This window comes from Chiloscyllium plagiosum, unplaced genomic scaffold (genome assembly GCF_037043375.1).
Source record: "Chiloscyllium plagiosum isolate Xiang-an unplaced genomic scaffold, Cpla_swu_hap1 HiC_scaffold_2, whole genome shotgun sequence".
Taxonomy (NCBI): domain Eukaryota; kingdom Metazoa; phylum Chordata; class Chondrichthyes; order Orectolobiformes; family Hemiscylliidae; genus Chiloscyllium; species Chiloscyllium plagiosum.
Window position 1 is genome coordinate 48,691,101 of NW_028270140.1, and position 21,681 is coordinate 48,712,781.

The 21,681-nt window shown below is 43.6% G+C and overlaps 1 protein-coding gene and 1 long non-coding RNA gene across 5 annotated transcripts in view; one reads left to right on the forward strand and one right to left on the reverse strand.

The window, feature by feature from the left end:
• Positions 1 to 1,043: 1,043 nt before the first annotated feature.
• LOC122562293 (uncharacterized) lies at positions 1,044 to 8,344 on the reverse strand. Of its 2 annotated transcripts, none has more exons than XR_006315276.2 (2): positions 6,973 to 8,344; positions 1,044 to 1,620 (listed from the first exon to the last, which is right to left on the reverse strand). It is a non-coding gene; the product is annotated as an uncharacterized LOC122562293 (long non-coding RNA). The 2 variants fall into 2 exon arrangements; XR_015760189.1 differs by having other exon boundaries at positions 1,044 to 2,955.
• The window catches only part of LOC122562270 (lysine-specific demethylase 4C-like), a 424,780-nt gene continuing 410,420 nt past the window's right edge, over positions 7,322 to 21,681 (forward strand). For 2 of the 3 annotated variants that reach the window (XM_043715046.2, XM_087996635.1), the window contains exon 1: positions 7,322 to 7,444. The gene's annotated coding sequence lies outside the window, so the exon portion shown is untranslated. The remainder of the gene's footprint in view (positions 7,445 to 21,681) is intronic. The other variant, XM_043715065.2, reaches the window with a different exon arrangement.

Below are 21,681 nucleotides of genomic sequence, written 5' to 3' on the forward strand. Positions count from 1 at the left end.
AACATGGCCATTTGCTTCTCTTTAGTACTGTTAACAAAAATAAAAGAAACACCCACCAGATTCTTTAAGGCACTGAAAATAATCCATTTATTATGAACAAAACTTATTCCTAAAGCAAGTGGCAAACTCTGATCAATATCTCTGGTCAATGTGGGGCGGCACGGTGGCTTAGTGGTTAGCATTGCAACTTCACAGCACCAGGGACCCAGGTTCAATTCCCACCTCGGGCAACCGTCTGTGTGGAGTTTGCACATTCTCCTCGTGTCTGCGTGGGTTTCCTCTGGGTGTTCCGGTTTCCTCTTGCAGTCCAAAGACGTGCAGGTTAGGTGAACTGGCCATTCTAAATTGCCCGTAGCGTTAGGTGCATTAGTTAGGGGAATGGGTTGCTCTTTGGAGGGTTGGTGTAGACTTGTTGGGCAGATGGGCCTATTTCCCCCACTGTAGGGAATTTAACCTAATCTAATCATAAATTGGAATTAAAAGTACATTCACATAATCCCACACATAGAGACACAAACACAGAACAAAAACAAACTCTGTAGAGATGATTATTTTCTTTTAAAAAGGCAGATTTGTGTAAAAGAAACCCTGTCAATGAAGCTGAATTGTTGACAGGCATAGATTGTTAGAAAATGTCTTATTCTGATTGCAATTCACTTGGATTTCAGATTTTGGAAATTTGTCATAGTCCACATCTTCAGGTTTTACCAAATAGACAACAGTACTAATACTTGAAAACCCTATCAGATTTTCAGTAACCTCCACTGAGGAAAGGATTTTAGAGGAAATTCTTGCAGCTTTTGGAATGTCTCCTGGGTCTGTAATACTAAATTCAAATCGAGAAAGTATCTTCTGGATGACATCACTGTTTTCTGCTTGGATCCACTGTCAGTATGGAGACTCATGAGCATCTGTGACCAGTTCAAACTGGTTTTGGGAGCCAAGCTAAATTGAGACAAGACCATGTTCTTTGGGAACTGGGACAATAGATCCTTTCTTCCCTTCACTGTCAGGCCAGATTACCTGAAGGTGCTGAGAATATGGTTCAGAGGGGCGGGGACGTGGGCTAAAACTTGAGAGCAGGTATTGCCAAGATGAGGCAGAAACTGGGCAAATGGGAGCACTGCTCCCTTACCTTCACAGGTAAAAACCTGGTCACCAGGTATAAAGTACTCTTGGTGTTCCTGTATGTGCAGGTCTGGCTCATTCCCCAAGCTTGTTCCACTGCAGTCACCCAAGTTATCTTACACTTCATCTGGAAGTCAAAGATGGACCATGTCTGTGAGGACACCATGTACAAAATTCTAGAGAACTTGGAATGCTCATGTTGGTGGCGGGGTGGGGTGGTGAGGTGAAGAAAGTACCCAGTGCTGCCTTCATTGTGATGGTCACCTTTGAGTGCGACTGTATCAAGCCCTTGATATGCAAACACCAAGTATCAATACGCGCTGATGTTTTACCTGAGCCCAGTGTTACAAAGGATCTGGTTTTATTGCCATGGAACACTGCAAGTTGTTGGATTATTCTTATCCCTTGTCCTTTGTGGAAAAAGTTGTAAAAGGAAACACATTTGACCACAAGTCCATCAGGAAGTGGTCAGCATGTAATGTCCTCAAAACCCTGTGAGAAAAGAAGAGGATTGATCCTGTTGGGTGGTTCAATGAGAAGACTGTCAAAATCACTTGGCTAAATGCTTAATCACCAGAACTTTGCAACATGCATCAAGAAGTAGCTTGGCTGGTGGTAAGGAAAGCACTACCCATCATATCCTTTATTAATGCCTGGACTGTTTCACTAACACATGCTGCCATTGAAGCAGCTACATTGACGAATAGACTATCACTAATCTCCTTCTGTAATGTGCCTTTCCAAAGAAGGTCTGGAAGAAAATGCAATGGTTTTTATGGAAGTTTGTGCTGAGCAGTTCAGTGATTCAGGACTCTGTGCTCTAAGGACTCTGGGATGCACACAGAGCCAAACATCATGGACCATCAAGTTGATGCAAGATGTTGGTTGGTCTGTCGGTCTGAAGAGTTGACCATGACTGAGTGTTGCATATTTCAAGACTCGAGATGAGGGATGCAGTAAAGCTTGGGGCAGCTGCAGTGGGAAAAGCACAGTGGGAAAAGACCACCATCTAAGGTCCTTTAGCCAGAGTCTGTTCAGTTTTCAGACCCCTCTTTTGCTCAAAATGAATGTAAGTAGTTTCCTGCATTAATAGAAAATGCCTTTGTGTTTGCAACTATAGGAAGCACTGAGAAATATCAAAAATCCAATGCTTTGTTGATTTTATCTGCAACGTCTTTACAGAATTGATTGAGAATCTTTGTATGTACTTAAAGATGCATTTCTTTAATGAATAAAGCATATTTTTGCAGTATAAAAGGAAAGGGTTGCTAGGCAACCATCAGCACAGAGGCTGCTTAATTCTTTCAAAGGCATGCTTCCCAGTGATTAAGGCATCTCTTACCTCCTTGAAAGCATTGTTTGGCTGTTTACCCAAAGTCACTTCATTTCCTACAAATAGCAGGTAGGCCACTGTACTTATTATAAACTGTTACCTTAATTTCCAGAGAGTCTCATTGGAAATATTCTTTTTTTAATCGAGAAAATGTCAAGTCAGTTCAAATTCTCGGTTTTTTTCAGGTAGTCTTAAATATAAACATGCAATTCTAATACTGAGTCACACTTTATAATGGACTTTGAGTACTTGCAGCATAATATTCTCTGACCTTGTCACCCCAAGTGCTTCCTCTAAGTGGTGTCCAACAGGCAGAAGAACTGATTCATCAGTCAAAAGGGGTCAGGGTGATAGGTGATAAATAGCAGGAACTTCTCTTGAACTGGTGTCATGAGACTTCAGAGTTAATATCGAGGATTCCCTGGACAACTTCTTTCCAACTGTATAACATGGTATAATCTTGATGAGTCTGCCAAGAAGTTCCTGTTGAATCACTGTTTAAGAATAGTTAAAGCACTATGTATTTCTTCTTTATGGCATTGTCTCTCAATGGTTGTAGTTTTAAGTGATTCCTGCCTGGGCAGTAGGCACTGTCTGGGATTGACTACATTTACATTGATTGGTGGGGAATGGTGTCTGAGGATGGTTAGATTCGGTGGGGCAATGGGGAAAGGGGTGGTTGAATCTGGGGATGGTTACAGTGCTGGGCAAATACTATGGCACTCATAATCTAGGGATGGTTACAGTGCTGGGTAGATGCTGTGGCTGCTCTTTTCGTGGACAGTTACAATGCTGGGTATGATTTGGAGATGCCAGTGTTGGACTGGGGTGTACAAAGTTAAAAATCACACAACACCAGGTTATAGTCCAACAGGTTTAATTGGAAGGTTTAATTGGTTTAATTGCTGGGTAGATCCTGTTTTGGGCATTGTCTGGGGATGGTTACCATACCAACTATATCCCTTGGGATCACTGGTGTAGGTTTCCATGCTGTGTTGATCTTGTGCGTGGAGCACGCTACTGATGGTTACAATACTGAGTAGATCCTCTGGAGGTCACTGTCTGGTGATGGCTACAATGCTGAGTAGAAATTGTGGGCAGTTCCATCTGGGGCTGGTTGCAGTTGGGAGCGCTGTCTGCGGAGTGCTACAGTGCTGGCTACATCCTGTAGGAGTCACTGGGAATTGTTACAGTACAAGATAGATCCTATGTGTGACACTGAGTGGGGAAGGCTGATGTAGAGGTTAATTCTGTTGGTGATGCTGTCGGGGGATGGTTACAGCATTAGTTAGGGGCGTGTTGTCTGGGAATGGTTATGCTGCTGGGTGGATACTGTTAGAAATTCTGTGTATGAATTGTTACAGTACCAAATAGATCATTGGGAATGGAGATTACATACTGTCTGTGGATGTTGAAAGAGCTGGATGTTTACAGTGTCAGGTGGAACATTACAGTGCAGGGTAGATCCTGTGGGGTGTGCTATCTAGGGAAGGTTACCCAACTGGTCATATTTTGTGGGACAGCTGTCTGTTGATAGTTTCATTGCTAGGCAATCATATAGTGTGTATGGTGGTGGAGTCGGGGGTGGGGAGGAGTGCGGAGATGCAGTGGAGGTGGGGTGTTGGATATTGTCTGGGGATGGTTATAGAAAAGGCTACATCCTGTGGGGTTGCTGTCTATAGATGGTTACTATATGTAGATCTTGGGGGGGTTGCTGGCTGGAGATGGTTACACTGCTGATTAGATCCTTTCGATACTACTGTCTATGAATGGATACAGCACTAAGTAGATATTGGTGGTGCATTGCCTTTGTATTATTAAAGTGTTGGGCAGATCTTGTGGGTGTATAGATCCAGTTTCCGGCATGGTCAGGGAATGGTTACTGTGCCGGATTGGATTGAACCTGTGGGCTCGCAGCCTTGGGATAGTTACATTTCCAGATGGTGTTGATAGAGATGATGTTTGCATTGTCTGTGGATGTCTGCAGTATTCTGGAGGCAGGAAACATGTTTCCGCTGATGGGTGAGTCCCGAACCAGAGGGCACAGCTTAAAAATAAGGGGTAGGCCATTTAGGACAGAGATGAGGAGAAACTTCTTCACCCAGAGAGTGGTGGGTGTGTGGAACACTCTTCCCCAGAAGGCAGTGGAGGCCCAGTCTCTGGATTCATTTAAGAAAGAGTTGGATAGAGCTCTCAAGGATAGTGGAATCAAGGGTTATGGAGATAAGGCAGGAACAGGATACTGATTGAGGATGATCAGCCATGATCATAATGAATGGTAGTGCAAGTTCGAAGGGCAGAATGGCCTACTTCTTCACCTATTGTCTATTGCTCGGATATCATTTTGGGGTGGTGTGTGTGAATGGTTACAGTGTGAGATAGAGCCTGTCAGGGGTGCTGCCTGTAAATGTTTTCAGTGCCAGATAGATCCTGTCAGTGGGATGTGTGTGAATAGTTTCAGAGGAAGATAGGTCCTGGGGAGTGGTGGGGTGTGGGCTGGGTGAGTGTATTCTGTGAATGTGTACAGTGGTTGATAGATCTTCTGTGGACATTGTCTGGGCATAATTATAGCACTGGCTACATTCTGTCAGCGGTAGGATACATCTGGTGGAATCGCTGTTTCATGGTGCTTACAGTGCTGGTTAGGTTCAGTTGGTCTACTTCACCACCACTGCTCCTGCCTCTCCCTTTACATGCAGCTCCCCCCACACTCACTCCCAGTCCTGAAGAAGGGTTACTTCTTCAGGAGTAATGTTGAAATGTTGACTTCTACACCTCCTGATTTGGTCTGGCTTGCTTTGTTCTTTCAGCATCCTGCCTGTCGACCCTAGATCTTGTGGGAGAAAGTGAGGACTGCAGCTGTTGGAGATCAGAGTCGAGAGTGTGGTACCGGAAAAGCACAGCAGGTCAGGCAGCATCTGAGTAGCAGGAGAATCAACATTTGAGCAAGAGTCTTTCATCAGGAATGAGGCTTGTGAGCCGAGGAGGTGGAGAGATAAATGAGAGGGGTGTGGGGCTGGAGAGAAGGTAGCTGAGAGTGCAATAGGTAGACGGAGGTGGGAGTAGTGGTGATAGGTTGGAGAGGAGGGTGGAGCAGATAGGTGGGAAGCAAGATGGACAGTTAGGACAGGTCATGAGGGCAGTGCTGAGTGGGAAGTGTCACAAAGCTAGTCCTTTTTTTTATAAAAGCTGTTCCTTGGTTCAAGGAGACTTTGTCCTTGATTTTATTTCAGAGGAGCAATAAACCGGGCTGGGCTCTGTTCAATCTGGTTTGGTCCAGAGAGGCCTTTTATATGTAAACAGATGAGACTTGAGGCCAAACTGGTTCTGTTTTAGAAGTGACCGATATAAAGAAAGGGGAGTGGTCAGCTCTCTGGCTGAGCAGTTTAGTTCTGTCTTGAACTGGTTGGAAGTTCAACAGTGAGCTGTGTGGAAAATCTCTTTCTCTCTCTTTCTGCCCTTCAACATTAACCTGTAAGCATGTGTTCCATTTATACTGGTTTTTAAAGGAAGTTTGCTTATTGGGACTGTTGTGTATATTCGGAACAGCATAATTAAGTCTAGTTGGATAGGTTGAGTTCTGTTGGGATTCTTTATTCTCTTCTTTGTGTTTCATTGTGTAATTTTGTGAATAAATTTTTGTCTGTTTTATAATCTAGTCGTCAACCTAGCTAACTTAATCCATGTAATTTTCACTGTACACTTAAAGTTATGGTCTGAGCTGCCTGCTTAAGAATGTTTTGCGTGGTCTGGCTTAGTCCACAACAGAAGGTTGGAACTGGGATAAGGTGGGGGGAGGGGAAATGAGGAAACTGTTAAATCCACAATGATGCTGTGTGGTTAGAGGGTCCCAAGGCAGAAGATGAGGCGTTCTTTCTCCAGGTGTCGGGTGGTAAGGGTGTGGTGATGGAAGAGGCCCAGCACCTGCATGTCCTTGGCGGAGTGAGACGGGGAGTTGAAGAGGTCGGCCATGGAGTGGTGGGGTTGGTGAGCGCGGGTGTCCCAGAGACATTCTCTGAAGTACTCTGCAAGTAGGTGTCTTGTCTCCCAATGCAAAGGAGACTGCATTAGGAGTAACGAATACAGTAAATGACATGTGGAGAAGTGCACGTAAAACTCTGATGGACGTGGAAGGCTTCTTTGGGGCCTTAGATGGAGGTGAGGAGGGAGGTGTGCAGGTTCTGGGCCTCCTCCATTGTGACACCCTTACTACCCGATGCCTGGAGGAAGAACACCTCATCTTCTGCCTTGGGCCCCCCGACCATAAGGCATCAATGTGGATTTTACCAGTTTCCTAATTTTCCCTCCCCCCACCTTATCCCAGTTCCAACCTTCCAGCTCAGCACCGCCCTTCTGACCTGTCCTACCTGTCCAACTTCCCTCCCACCTATCCGCTCCACCCTCCTCTCTGATCTATCACTATTACCCGCACCTCTGTCTACCTATTGCACTCTCAGCTACCTTCCCCCAACCCCCTCTCATTTATCTCTCCACCCCATCAGCTCACAAACCTCATTCCTGATGAAGGGTTCTTGTCCAAAATGTCGATTCTCCTGCTCCTCAGATGCTGCCTGACCTCTGTTCTTTTCCAGCAATGCACTCTCTACTCCAGCATCTGCAGTCCTCACAGTCTCCTTCCAGATCTTGTGGGGTCATTCTCCCTGGATAGTTGCAATGCTGGGTGGATCCTAGAGTGGCGCTGTTCTTGGATAGTTGAAATGCCGGGTGGATTGTTTTGGGGGTGCTGTTTGTGATAGGTGTAGTGCCGGTTGGATCCTGTGCGGGGGCGCGCGCTGTCTCCCAGTGGTTGCAGTACGTACAAAGTCCTGTGAGGGCGCTGTGTGTGCGTGTGCGCGATTGCGCGCCTGCGCACCGCTACTGTCAATAACAACAACAACAACAACAACTGGAGGCGGCGGTGGGAGTTGGGCCCCGATTCTAGGCCTGGATCGTTGTGTGGTCTCCGAACACTCGCACTTCACTGTAAGTGATGGTCTGCGTGTTTCGGGCGATCTACGTGCGGCGGCACGAGCCCCGGGGAAGTGTTGCGGTGATCCCGGGCCAGGCGGAATGGCCGCCGGTGATGGCAGGCGGCGAGACAACTTGTTGTGTCCCAGGCCGCGGCTCAAGTGTCGCAAGGCCCGGCGTAGTTTCGGCGGGCGAAAGGCGACCGGGACCGGGTTGGAGGGGCTGGCAGTCCCTGACGGTCAGCCCATGAGGGTAATCCCGGGCCAGTGCCTCCCCTTCGTTGAAGCAGCAGCGCACTGTCTGTCTGTATCAGCCAGCCGGCCTGAGTTAGCTCCCTGTCACACAAGTGCTTGCTATTTTACTCCGCTGAATCAATCCTCTGCTATCAATCCCAGGTCTGCCTGCCCAGGCGCATCTGGCGTGACCCTCTTCGTCTCGTGCCCAAGCCTCTTGTAATTTAATTATTTTTGTGGAATTTGATGCTAAATGCACTTTCAGAAGGATCTCCGTGTTTTTTTTTGTAAAAACAGGCCTTGTAAAGGAAGTTAACTTCTCTCCACTGGCGTTTGTCGTTTCTTTCTGTTCATGTTTCTGCCTACGTCTCCCTGTTGCTTCATTTCTATCCGAATGATCGATCATCTCAATTTAAATCTGTTTTATAAAATCGACAGTCCATTCCCCCCATATTCAGCTCACCTGTGATATGTTGGTATATCAGCTGTAATGGCAGACAACTGACTCATGAGCTGTCACTGCGTGGCAGAAAGTGAAATGACATTTATTATTACAGTTCAAGTAAATGTTGTACGGTTGGTTTAACATTTCACTTTTGTTCTGATTTTAAACACTTCAAATTAGATTTGATTGTTTTCATGATTTACTATGTGTTGTGCATAAATATTACAATGTTCAAAAGGTGCCATTCTGAAATATTTACAGTTTATTTGATTTTTTAATTTAATGTCACGGGTATCTTGTTACAAAAATACAGTGAAAAGGGTTGTATAATGTCATCACACTCCAGTGCCGTTTTAAAACATGGAAAAATAAACTAAAGCATGGAATATCAAGCCAGAAAAATGAAGAAATTAAGAAAAATGTGTCCAACTTTACAGTCCTTCTTAAGTGCTCCATTACAGGCCATGGGCCTGGTGGCCAGGCAAGTGGCCCCTTTGTTGCACCGCCACCACTAGAATGAAAGTCATCACTCTTTAGTGCCATCTTGCCTCCACTGACGCCTTCTCCACTATGGACCTCGCCAGTGCAGATGCCACCAATGCAGTCCTATACCACACCAGCTCAAAGTTGACTCTGCCACTGCCATGAGTCCAAATTGGTCCCACATTGCAAATAGAGCTGCTGCATGCATGGATCTGTACTGGAAGCAGACACCATTGGGAACTCAAACTCATTGCCGCAGCAGACACGAGTTGGCATGAGGACCACCTTGACAATGCAGAAGCTGTCAGGAACCCAAACTCACCTTTGTCGCAGTCTCGAGTCCGCACTGCTCACCTACTCACTGCCACTGATGCTGTCACCATGACCGAGCTTTTCATCAAGAGATAAATACAATAAAAGAGAAAAATAAAGTGAGATAAAAGAGAAAAACAAGCAAAGAAATGAATAAAGAAGAGCAGACAAACCCTGGGCTCAGAAGCTCTACCCCATCTGTCAATATTTTGGAAATAGCAAAAATCTTAAGTTTCAAGATGCAGTTGTTTAATCAAGTAGGTCATGGATATTGAATTGATTCGCTTTTTTGAATTTAATTGATTTATTTCTTAGTGAATTTAGGATTAGAGTTGAAGAGGATTGTGGTGATGCACAACAATATTACAAATTTTCAAGGGCATCTGTCAGCAGACACCAGTGCTTGAAAATTAAAATGGTACAAAAAAACTGCAAATGTTGGAGATTCAATATCAGACAAATTATATTGGAAAGAAACAGGTTAGGCAGTACCTGTAAACAAAATATCAAAGTTTTAAGTGTAAGACATGCTTGTAACCAAAGCTATTTATAAGCGATTGGTTTAGCTCGTTTGACTGGTTTGCTATGCATAGTGACATGTATAATGTGAATTCTGTTCCTACACCAGCAGGCATTGCTGTGAAGGATTATCCTTCTCAACCTCCCTTTGTCTGAGGTGTGGTGACCATCAGGTTACATCATGTTGGTAGTGGGTATCTCAGTGACGGTAATGCTCACAGGTGTCAAGGGGTAATGCTTGAATTCAAACTTGCTGAAGACAGACAATGCCATTTCCTTGAGGGGAGCTACAGATAGGAACAGTTTTTCTCTCCAGGGTGTTGTCTGCCTGCTGTATTTTGGGGGAGGGGGAAAGCTGCATGGTGTTGGTGGGAAACAGGGATGGAGCATTAGGGGACGGTGAAACTGGAGAGTTTGGGTGGGCAGATGAGGGATGCAAGGGGTTGATGTGCTGGAGAGAAGGAAAGTTATGATCCACAAGGGGTAAGGATGAGGAGTGTGGTCTGCAAGCTTCTGGGGTGTATTTCATCTGCAAGGAGATTTGGTAGGGTGGGGTGTGGGTAAATGAGAAGAAATGTGGTCCTTGGGACAGGAGCCAGCGGTGGTTCGCAAGTTAGCTGGAGGTTGGGGTAGTAGGGTGGGGCATGCATGGAGAGAGGTGTGGTTTACAAAGGGATTGGGTAGTGAAGTGTGGTCTCTTCTCTGAGCAGAAGAGTGGTGTCGTCTGCAGGGCAGGATGTATGGTTGTCTTGGGGTTGTGAGGGAGAGAAGACTTAGGTTCTGTGGGAGGTTGGTGTTGATTGAGTGTAGGCGATGTGGTCTTTAAGAGGCATGAGTACAAGTGTGATGTGGGAGTTGGCGTGTAAAATAACTCTGCATGAGGCAGTAACCCGTCATCAAGTCACTCTTCTTTTACGTATGCAGAGTACTTGACTGGTCCAGCTTCCTCAGTGTCAGCTCTCAGATTGAACAGGACTCTGACGCTCTTGTTAATTTTTTTTCCCTTTTTTAAAAATTTTATTAACCAGTACAAATTACAAACAAACAGTTAACATGGACAGCTGTATACAAGAAACAGCAATTTACAGGGGAAAGAGGCAGCAAAACCAGACCTCGAACACCACCATACAACCAGTTCGCAGGGAAACTAGGACAAACCTCTGATCCCTCCTTACATTATCCAGAAAAAAAAATCGCAATCATATACAGTCAGATAAACCAAACAATAAAACAGTGCACATACGCTCCTGTTTACTTATTTTTTAATTTTTTCTCTTATTAAATTTTTCTTCCTTCTTTTTCTGTCCCCCACTACCACCTAACAGCAGTACTGTTTATTTTTCCCCAGCACCCAAGTTGTGTGGGTGTGTGCAGGTGTCAGACACTGTGAAAGACAACAGATGTATAAATCTTTATTCATTTTCCACCACCAGGAAGAAGGGAAACACCAGAGTGGCCAATGATAAGCAGTGCCCTTCTCAAAGGGCAATGCTGTGTGATCAAATAGTGAAGGGACGGGCAGAGATTAAATCAAAATAGAGTTGGAGGGGGAAATAGTACACTCCACTACCTGCGGTGCCCACCTCTCCTTGAAAATCTTGAGGGTGTTGGTAGACACGACGTGCTCCTTCTCCAGGGACACCTGGGCTCTGACATAACGGCGGGAGAGGGGCAGGCAATTGGCCCTAACGAGCCCCTCCACGGCTTGCAGCCTGGACCTGCTCGCTTTTTTTTTCCTTTCTCTTTCTCTTTTTTTTCTTTTTAATTGCCCACGCAACCGCCTAACAGCGGTAGTGCTTACATTTTCCCCAGCACACATGTTGTATATGTGCAGGTGTGAGACACAGTGAAAGACAACAGTTATACAAATCTTTATTCATTCTCCTCCACCAGGAAGAAAGGAAACACCAGAGTGGCCCGTGACATCAAAGGGCAATGCTGTGTGATCAAACAGTGAAGGGGAGGGCAGGGATTAAATCAAAGTAGAGTTGGAGGGGGAAATAATGCACTCCCTGAGGTGCCCACCTCTCCCTGAACAATTCCAGGGTGTCGGTGGACACCGCGTGCTCCTTCTCCAGAGACACCCGGACTCTAACATAACCGCGGAAGAGGGGCAGGCAGTCGGCCCTGACGACCCCCTCCATGGCCCGCTGCCTGGACCTGTCTATGGCCAGGTCGGCCAGGCCCAGGAGCAGACCCACAAGGAGGGTACTCCTTTTTTTTAATCCTGTTTATATTTTATTAAGCAATTACAAAACAGTTTACAAAACACAGTTAACATTTACAGCTGTATACAACAGCAATTTTACAAGGGAGAGGAGCAGCAGAACCAGGCCCCAAACCTTACCGTTCAAACAATTTAGAGGAAAATGAGGACAAAGCTCAAATCCCAGTTTCAAACATGAAAAGACAGCAACAATGACATTTGTAGATAAAAAGCCAATCCAGTTACATAAAAACAGTGCGTACAATACAGACCCAGCAAGCCCCCATCCCTACCACCTTCCGACCATTCTAAGGCAGCCCGCCCCTACACACCTTCTGGCTGGCACTCCTTTTTATATCTGCCAGTCAGGACGCCCTGATTGAACCAGGTTAACAGGGCTGATGAAGGGCTTATGCCCGAAACGTTGATTCTCCTGCTCCTCGGATGTTGCCTGACCTGCTGTGCTTTCTCAGCAACACTCTTTTGACCCACATTAACAGCATCAATATTCTGAGGTTCACCTGGCTGATGACTTCATAATCACTGTATCCCTCCCACTCTAAGTCCAGGGACTTAAGCCTGTACTTTTTCATGAAGTTTCTCCTGGGGCATTTTTACACCATGTCCAGTTCCTCCGACTCTGCTTTGGAAATGGGCAGCATGAATCGGACCATAGTCCGCCTCTTGTGTCTGGATCGAGTTAGAAGAAATTCTTCATCTTCAAGCGGTAACGCTTCGAGTCTGCAACATCCGCCATGTCCATCTCACAATCCGAGGTCACTTCGGCACTCGAAGGAGTGGTAAAGCCCATGGGTCCTCCCACAGCATTTCTAGTTGTTCTGCGGGGCCGGATATGTTTTGTTGTTTCTTTGTTTATAAGTTTGCCACTTTCATGTTGTCCACATACTTGGTCAGGACCGCCTCACCTGCCCAAATGTTGTGTGTCACAGGATCTGACTTTGCGTCAACTATGCCTCTTACCCATGCAGGGCTATTTCTGTGGTTGCGGCACCAAACTTCATCCCCTGAAGTAAATTGTGTCTGTCGCTTAAAGGAGTCTTGTGTCCAGCGTTGGCATTCCTGTTGCCATATCAACTCCTCATCTCCTCCCCACCACCACCAAGGTCTGGGAAAGTTAGATTTAACCTCTCCCCATTAGCAACTCTGCTGGAACTATTCCTGTAGTTGCATGAGGTATTGACCGATAATCAGTTAGGTACCAGGATAGTTTTGTGTTGTGTGCTGTAGAATGTTTCTTTAAATCTGCCTTCAAAGTTTGGACTGCTCTTTCAGCCAGACATTGAGCAATGTATGGTATGGAGTTGTCCTTCGTTGCCAAGTGCCATTCAACTTTAGGAAACACTGAATTCCCTGCAGGAAAATGATAGCCCATTGTGTGTGACCAACGCTTTCATGCAATACATCCATGTATTGCAAAAGATGCTTACAGTTTTTCGATCATTGTCCCTGTGTTTGATGAATGAACTCTATGTATGTCCAATCACTTTGAGTGGGCGTCCACAATGAATAAGAATGTTGAGCCCTTGAAAGGGCCAGCATAGTAAATATGTAACCAATCCAGAGTTTTTCAGGCCATTCTGATGAACATGGCGGAGCTGTTGGCACAGCCCTGCCAACATGGCTACGTCTGCATCCAGTCCTGGTCACCAGAATTAACTTCTTGCCAAAATCTTTGTTTTGGACACCGGTGGATGACCCTGATGGAGTTTAGCCCGTATCTGGCAGTGATCTTAGCTCAGGACAATCATTCTTGCCCCCGCATAATAAAATGTCATTCTCAGGGTGATCTGGCTTTCCCAGGGCCTGAAGATTTATCTTTTGGTTGTGATGGCCCTTTGGTTTCCCTCATCACCACCAGGTGTTTTAGCTTTGCCAGGACTGGATCTTTTTGCATCCGTAGTCTGGTATTGTCAGTGGTGACCAGAAGGGTATTCAGAGAGTTTAAAATCGGAATGGATTCTCTCAGTGGCGGCACCACCAGTGATGTATCTGCCAATGGGAGTGGCTCAAGGCATCTGCATTTGCTATTTAGCTTCCTGGACAGTGTTCCAACTTGTAATAATAAGCACATTAGAATCAAAGCCCGCTGCTGAATTCGACCTGAAGCTATGGGTAGCATGGCCTTGTCCTCTTTGAGTAACCCTAGCATGGCTTTGTGGTCTGTTACTATTAAAAATTTACATCTGTACAGGTAATGGTGGAAGTTCTTTACATCAAAGATGATTGCAAAACCTTCTTTCTCTGTCTGGGTGTATTTACGCTATGCATTAGCCAAAGTCCAGGAAGCATACAATATTGAGTGTTCCTTCTGGTTGGGCCGTCTGTGAGCCAACATTGGGCAATCATGGTACGGAACTGTCCTTCTATACCAAATGCCATTCAACTTTAGGAAACTCTCGAATTCTCTGTGGGACAATGATAGCCCAGTATCTGTGACCAAGGCTTCCATGGAACACATCCATGTATTGCAAAAAATGCTCGCAGCTTTTCAATCATCGTCCCTGCGTTTGATGAATGAACTCTATGCATGTCCAATCACATTGAGTGGGCGTCCACTATCATATGGGGAGGCATTGAATGTCACCACCAGATCTTGCTTGGGATCATGGTGTGACAGCATCTTCGATGACAATAGCTGCTTCTTCACTTCCCTAAAGGCAACATCTTGGCTACGAGACTATTTCCATGGCTGATATTTTTTCAATAGTGGATGCAAGGGTGCCAGGATGGAGGCCAGTTATGTATGAACTTTCCATAACAATTCATTAAACTAAGGAAAGACCTGAGCTCTAGTACAGATGTGAGAGCTGGAGCACCTTTTAATTGCTCTGATGTTGTCTTTCAATCAGTGTAACCCGGTCTTGTTGACTCTCTAGCCCAAGTAGGTCACTTGGGGTGTCTGGAACACACAGTTTTCCCTTCTAAGGCATACGTCTGCCTTGGAGAAACATCTAAGGACTGTGTCCAAGTTCTCTAAGTATTCCTTATTGTCTTCCGTGTTACTAGCATGTCATCTAAGTAAATGGCGACCTGGAGTAGACCTTCTAAAGCATTCTCCCTCATCTGCTGAAAAATTGCACTGAGGAAACAGACTGAGAGTACCCCAAATGGCAGTCTTGTACATTGGAAGCTTTTGGGTATTAATTGTAGCATACCTCTGGGAATCCTTATCCAACTGCAGTTGCAGGTACGCATGGCTCATGTCTAGCTTTGCAACTATGTCCTTTATGCGAGAAGCAGTTTACTGTTTGTTTAAAATGCCCACAAAGGTGTACCGACCCTCTGGGCTTCACAATCGGTACAAAAGGTGCTGCCCATACTGTGACTGTACTGGTTTGGTGACTCCTTCACTCTTGATTTCTGCCTGTACTTTTGCACATAAGGAAAATTGCTCCGGGTGGGAGAATCATGGAATTGCTTCTTGGTCAACATGCAAGGTGACCTTGGCTCCTTTGATTGTCCCGAGATCTTCATGAAAAACCTTTGGATATTTAATTAGGACTTCACTCAGCCAGCCAAATTCTAATCAAAAAATGTTGTGCCAATCAAGGTGAATCTTTCTCAAGCAATTTTGCCCCATCAGGATTGGGCCTGAGCCGTTTACTATAATCAGTGGTAACTGAACCAGTTGTTTTTTCATAGGAGACCGGAACCGAATTTGTACCCTTAATCTATAAAGTTTCTGTGATTATAGGTTTTTAGTCTAGCTAAGGTCGAATGCAAACTAAGGGCTGGAGTCCAGAGTGAATTTTCTTAAAGATTGCTTCTGCAATCACTGTGCTGCACCGTTATCAATCTCCATTAGAACCAGATGACCATTTAACCAAACATTTATTTTGACTTGTTTCTGATTTGGATGTTACGAAGCAACTTAATTTTTCCAGGGTGCGCACTCTCCTGAGCACCGGTCTATGAGTTCTCTTACTCAGTTTAGGTCTAGTGGGACTCTTTGCTGTCTTGAGTCCACATACCAGCCTGGACCCTGAACAAAGTGTTAACCATTTGGTCAAGATGTGGCCTTGTTTTGGGCTTTTGCTTTTGGCTAACCTAGAGTACCTCTGTTCAAGATATGTCCTGAATAAGGCTATGCAATTTCTTTAATTCAAATGGTGTCCCCCAAGCTCAGTTGGCCTGATGAGGGTTTCCACTTCCATTTGCGTACCCTGTAACTCATATACTGCATTTTCTAATGCGAGTGAACAACCATAAGTGAGGATGATGATAGCGTTTGTCCTCCTTAAACTAGGGTGATGAAGCAAACTGATGTAGTCTAGACCCCGTACTGTACAAAGCCAGTCGTAGTGCCTGTTTGATGTCTGTTGGGCCTTCAGCCTCGTCAGCACTTTTGTATGGTTACATCATTAATCCCACTTTTGCACAGAATATACCACTATCTATTAGTAACCATTGGTTAGGCTAGTGCATTTATCAGCTCCAAAACAAAAATGCCCATTATGTTTTTGGAATAATGAGCTGATAGCAACATAATGAGAAAAACAGAACATTTGGCATCTGAATGAACAGAGCAGGCAACAGGTTATCTCCTTCACCACTGGCATTTTGTCATTTAGTACAATTCACAATCTCAGGTCTGAAACTCCACATATGGTTAATGTTTGGATTCTGTGATGTTAATTGGCAGTCACTAGCAACCTATTACGATAAGGAAGAATGCCACAAAGTTAATTACAAGCCTCAATATATTTATCTCCCACACATTGGACATTGGTGAGGCTGCACTTGGAGTATTGTGTTCAGTTTTGGTCCACCTTGGTGCAGAAAGAATATTACTAAACTGAAAAGAGTGCAGAAGAAATTTATAAGGATCTTGTCAGGGTTCAAGGGTTTGAGTTATAGGGAGAGGTTGGACAAGCAAGGATGTTTTTCTTTAGGGTATAGGAGACTGAGAAAGGATCTTTATAGATGTGTATATAATAATGAGAAGCATAGATAGGGTGAATGTACTCAGTCTTTTTCGAATCGAGTACGAGAGGGCATCAGTTTAAGTTTAGAGGAGAAAGAGTAAAAGGGACCTGAGGGGCAATTTTTTTACATAGATGGTGGTATGCATATGGAATGAACTGCCAGTGGAAGTGGTTGAGGAGTGTATATTCACAACATTTTAAAGGCATTTGGACAAATACATGGATAGGAAAGGTTTAGAAGGATAAGGCCAAGTGCAGGGAAATGGGGTTAGTGTGGATAGGCATTTTGGTCAGCATAGACCAGTTTGGGCCAAAGGGCCTCTCTCTGTGCTGTAGTACTCTATGACTCTGAGATGTACAGCATTTTCACATTTCATGCAAGGGCTGTTAGGGCACAGTGATAGTGTCCCTACCACAACCTGGAGATCTGGGTTCAGGACCCACATGCTCTACAGGTGTGTAATAACATCTCTGAGCGATTAGAAAATATCTGCAAAGAGTAAATGTATTCCTTTTCAACACTGCTTTGTGCCCAATCCATTCACATTTAACATTGAGGGGAGCTCTTGTGGCACAGTGGTAGTGTCCCTACCTCTGAGCCAGGAGGCCCAGGTTTGAGTCCCAACTACTTCTGAGATGTGCAGTAACATTACTGAACAGGTTGTTTAAAAAAATACCTGAAAACTATAGTTTGAGAAATCAGACATACATCACTCATAGTAAAATGGCTTTAAAGGACAGACTCTGAAATACTTGTTCACTGTCGGTGAGGGGAGCTTTTTGGCACAGTGATAGTGTCCCTTCCTTTGAGCCAGGAGCCCCAGAGTCTAGTCCTACCTGCTTCAGAGGTGTATCATAACATCCTGAATGGATTGATGAAAAATACCCACTTTACTGGTGAAGGGGTTTTGGGTGCAGTGGTAATGCTTCTCCCTCTGAGCCAGGAGGTCTGTCTTCAAGTCCCACCTCCAGAGGTGCATAATAGCATCTGTGAAATGATTGATTTCAAAAAAATCATTGCTGGTGAGCCAAACAAAAATGCTGTTGCTTTTGTTTGAAAAGCAGGTATTTGTACTTAACTATACACCTGTTCCTTACCAAATATGGCTGTGCCATTTATTAATGAACAGCTATTAGCCTTGTTATTTTGACAGCAAAATCTGCACAATTTTGTTTGAAGTGTTGAAAAAAGAGCTTTTCAATTGGCCCTTTTCCCCTAAAAGCAATTTAGTGACAATTTTCTTAATAATGAGTTTCATACTACTTTGCAAAATTGTTTCTGGCAATTTCTGATTGGACTGGCTGAGATTTACGCCTTGTACAAACTTGAGCTTTTTTGAGTATTTGGGATGTTTTCTGTATGTAAAGGTGTAAATGATGAACATTTTTTGGAGCTATTGAATTTGGTGAATGAAGTGTGCTTTTGGCTGGTTGTGTATGCATTTCATGTAACCTCAATCATTCAAGCTATTTTGCCACAGTGCAGTTATATTAAGTCATCTTAATGCATCTCTCTAATGCTATACATTAAATGCATGTACGGTTGGGAAGTTGGCACAAAAGCAGTGAAATGTTTTTTAAAGAAGCTCCTCGATCACTGCATGCCAATGTGCCAACATGTTGTCACAGAGAGAATTCTAAAATAAAATTTATTTTGTTTTGCCATGCAACAAATCTGAATGATCATTTAGCATTCCTCAAATATAATGAAACGATTCTCATGGAAACAGGAAAAAGGGTTGGATCTTAAGCAAATAATGTGTATTTTTCCAAGGAACAATGTAACAACAGCTGTAAGTTAACTTCTCTCTGAGTGTAAATTAATTTCCAGTGTATAAAATCCTTGTTATCTATGGGGGATAGGTATCTCCCGCAGATAACAGAAAACCATGGATACTGTTGTAATGGAAATCCCCTATCCCCTGCAAAGTCTATTGGGAAGAAATCAAAATTGGGTCAGGCCAGCTCATGTTTAGTGAGGAGTGAGTGGATTCTTTGTTTCAGGATAAGGTGGGGATCTGAGAATGATTCCTTTGGCGTTATTAGTTGTTTTGTACTCGCCATTCTGCTTGGCAGAAAAAGGAAATGATTATTTATGGATTATTAACTTACATTGGAGCCCAATCATCATCTTCACAATGATCCATATATTAGGTTGATTTGAGCATTGCTTCTATCCCTGACTCATCATTGCCTCCTTCCTGTGCTTACTGACTTGAAGGCTAGTTGTATTATAACTAAGCCTGAAAGATCATTAAGTGTGTTAAGTACAAGTTATGTGCTGTTCAAGGATTGAATCTGAGACATTTATTGGTCTTTATTGTGCTAGAATGCATTTAATCGTTAAATACCAAAATCTTGTTATTGCATGAACTGGAATAAAGCAACTGGTTTGAGAATTGATTTGGTCTTTTAATGGCTTGTGGACCACTAAGCATAGAGGGAGAACAGGTTTTGTGACAGGGAATTTGTTTCAGCCTTTGGATAATACTAAATGAAAAAAAAATTGGCCTGGAGTGTCAAATGGATTTCAGTGCAGCATTAGTCTTAGTGAGCAACAACAACTCGCATTAATATCACCTTTTTAATGTATTCAACTATTTCAAAGAGGCTTCTCTGAAGTCTTAATTAATAAGCACTGACAGTAAATCATATACGGTGTTTTGGATAGATAGCCAAAAACTTGGCCAAGGAGGTAGGTTTTAAGGACTGCATTCAAGCAGTAGAGAGATGGACAGGATCAGGGAGGAATCCCAGAGTTTGCTGTCTAGATAGATAAGGCACCGCCAATAATGGCAAAACAATTTAAACTGTACTTGAGCAATGGACCACAATTAGAGATATGCAGATATCTTGTGTTATGGGTCAGGAGCATGTCACAGAGTTGGGGAGGGGCGATGCCATGAGGTGGATCTGAAAATTAAGGATGACAGTTCTTAAGATTGACCTCTTCGCTAACACTGTAATACAGTGTGCACAGGTAATGGGTGAAAGGGACTTTGTTGGAGTTATGACGTGACAATAAATTTTGGATGAGGTCAGGTTTGCACAACATGGTAGGTGAGAGGCTAGTCTACAGAACATTATTATTACCTCTAGACTTGACCACTCGAAAGTGGGTTTTGGCAGTAAATGACCTGAGGCTGGAAAAGCTAAGGTGATACTATGAACGGTCAAAACGTATAGTGCTGGAAAAGCACAGCTGGTCTGACAGCATCCGAGGAGCAGGAGAGTCGATGTTTTGAACATAAGCTTTTCACCAGGAATTCTTGATGAAGAGCTTTTACTTGAAACATTGACTCTCCTGCTCCTCGGATGCTGCCTGACCGGTTCTGCTTTTCTAGCTCCACACTTTTTGACTCTGATCTCCAGCATCTGCAGTCCTCACTTTCTCCTGAAATTATGAAGTTGCGAGTCACTGCTTTTCATGGATGTCGAGTTGGAATTTTGTCTCATTGCAGGAAAAACAGGATGAAATTAGGCAAGCAAGTCTCATTGCACTTTGTTCCATTTCTAGTTAAGGACTTGATACTGAAATATGTATTGAATAAATCCTTCCAGTTAAAATGACACTGACGTGGAATAGGCCCACATTTTTTTTTATATTGCAGCTGTTAGAATGTATCCTTCAAAATCTAAAATCAGGAATGTCATTAGTGCATTAGACTTTGGTAAATACCGATTCATGGCTGCAATTCCACACAATGTGTTCCTGACCTTCACCATTGTGGGAAATTGCAAAGTGGCAACTTAGCCTTCCATAAGGGGGTGTGTATGCAAAAAGTTATCTTCGTGAGTTCCTTCACATTTGAAACTGTTTTTCCCATTTTCTCTGACTCTTCATACAATTGGTATGGATGATCTTAGATCTCATTGCAAGATAGAGGATTATTTGTGGTGCTGTTTTGTTTCCTTTTGTGAATTTCTGCACTCGTTACTTTTATCTTTTACTGGTGCATGCAGACATCATTCGTTCAGTCACCTGTCAAAAACAGTTTGCCAGGTGCTTCACAGCTCTCCAGTTGGGACACATGTGTGACTTGTGTTGTACAGAAGTGGTGCACTGTGATAATGCCTAATGCTTTTTTGAATTGGAGGCTGTGAAATGTATATGTGTATCTCATTTTTAAAAAAAGATCTTTTGACAGTTTTTAATTACTGGACAATTTTCTATGTTTTCAGAGTGACAGAGAATCTTCTACTATTGCTTTGCTTCTAAGTTTTCTGACATACTTTGAATTTACAATTTGTTTCCCTATCCAATAGTATTTCTTCTTCTTCATGAATCTTGTAGAATACATTTTTCGGAGTGAAAGTTTCATACTTAACCGGTTGATAATTAGCGTTTAGAATCTGTGGCAGTGGGCTGACCCTATTGGAGCAGGTATCGATTTTGTTCCACTGCGTGGATAAATAATTATTCAGATTTGGCAGACTATCCTTTGAATGCTGCTTCTAAATAGTTCGAAGAACAGAGAGAAAGCACATGTAAATCCCATGTCTTGGGAATCACCTGCCTGCCTGAAGCTAGCACTGCAGATTGTAAAATAAAGTACCATGTTCAACAAAATAAACACCACTCTGCCTGCAGTAGCCTCCCAATCTCTACTCAGCCATTCCATTATTCCCAGGTTAAAAGAAAAATCAGGTACACTTTTTAATGGGCATTTATCCCCTTCCCATAACCTTTGTCTATCTATATAACTATTGACTGCCTTGTCAAGTGTGAATCTATTTAACTTGACCTTAAAATATTCATTGACCCCCATCTCTACTTTCTGGGAAAATAATCTCACAGAGAGAAAACTACTCCTCCCATCTCTGTCTTGAATAGAACACTACTCTTTTTAGAATGTGTCTGCTGGTTCTGGTCTCCTTTAGGGGGAAACATCGTCTGAACAGTTACTCTGCCAGGTCCCTTCACAATGCTTGAATAAGCATTCTTCAAAGCTTCAATGAGGCTAGGTCCAAATGGTCAACCTTTTCTCAGAAGGTAATCCCTGAATCCCAGAAATCACCTTCTCTCAACTGCTTCTAATTTAATTATTTCCTTTAAGTAAGTGAAGCAAATGTTTACAGCATTTCAGATGTCATTATACTTCTACAAT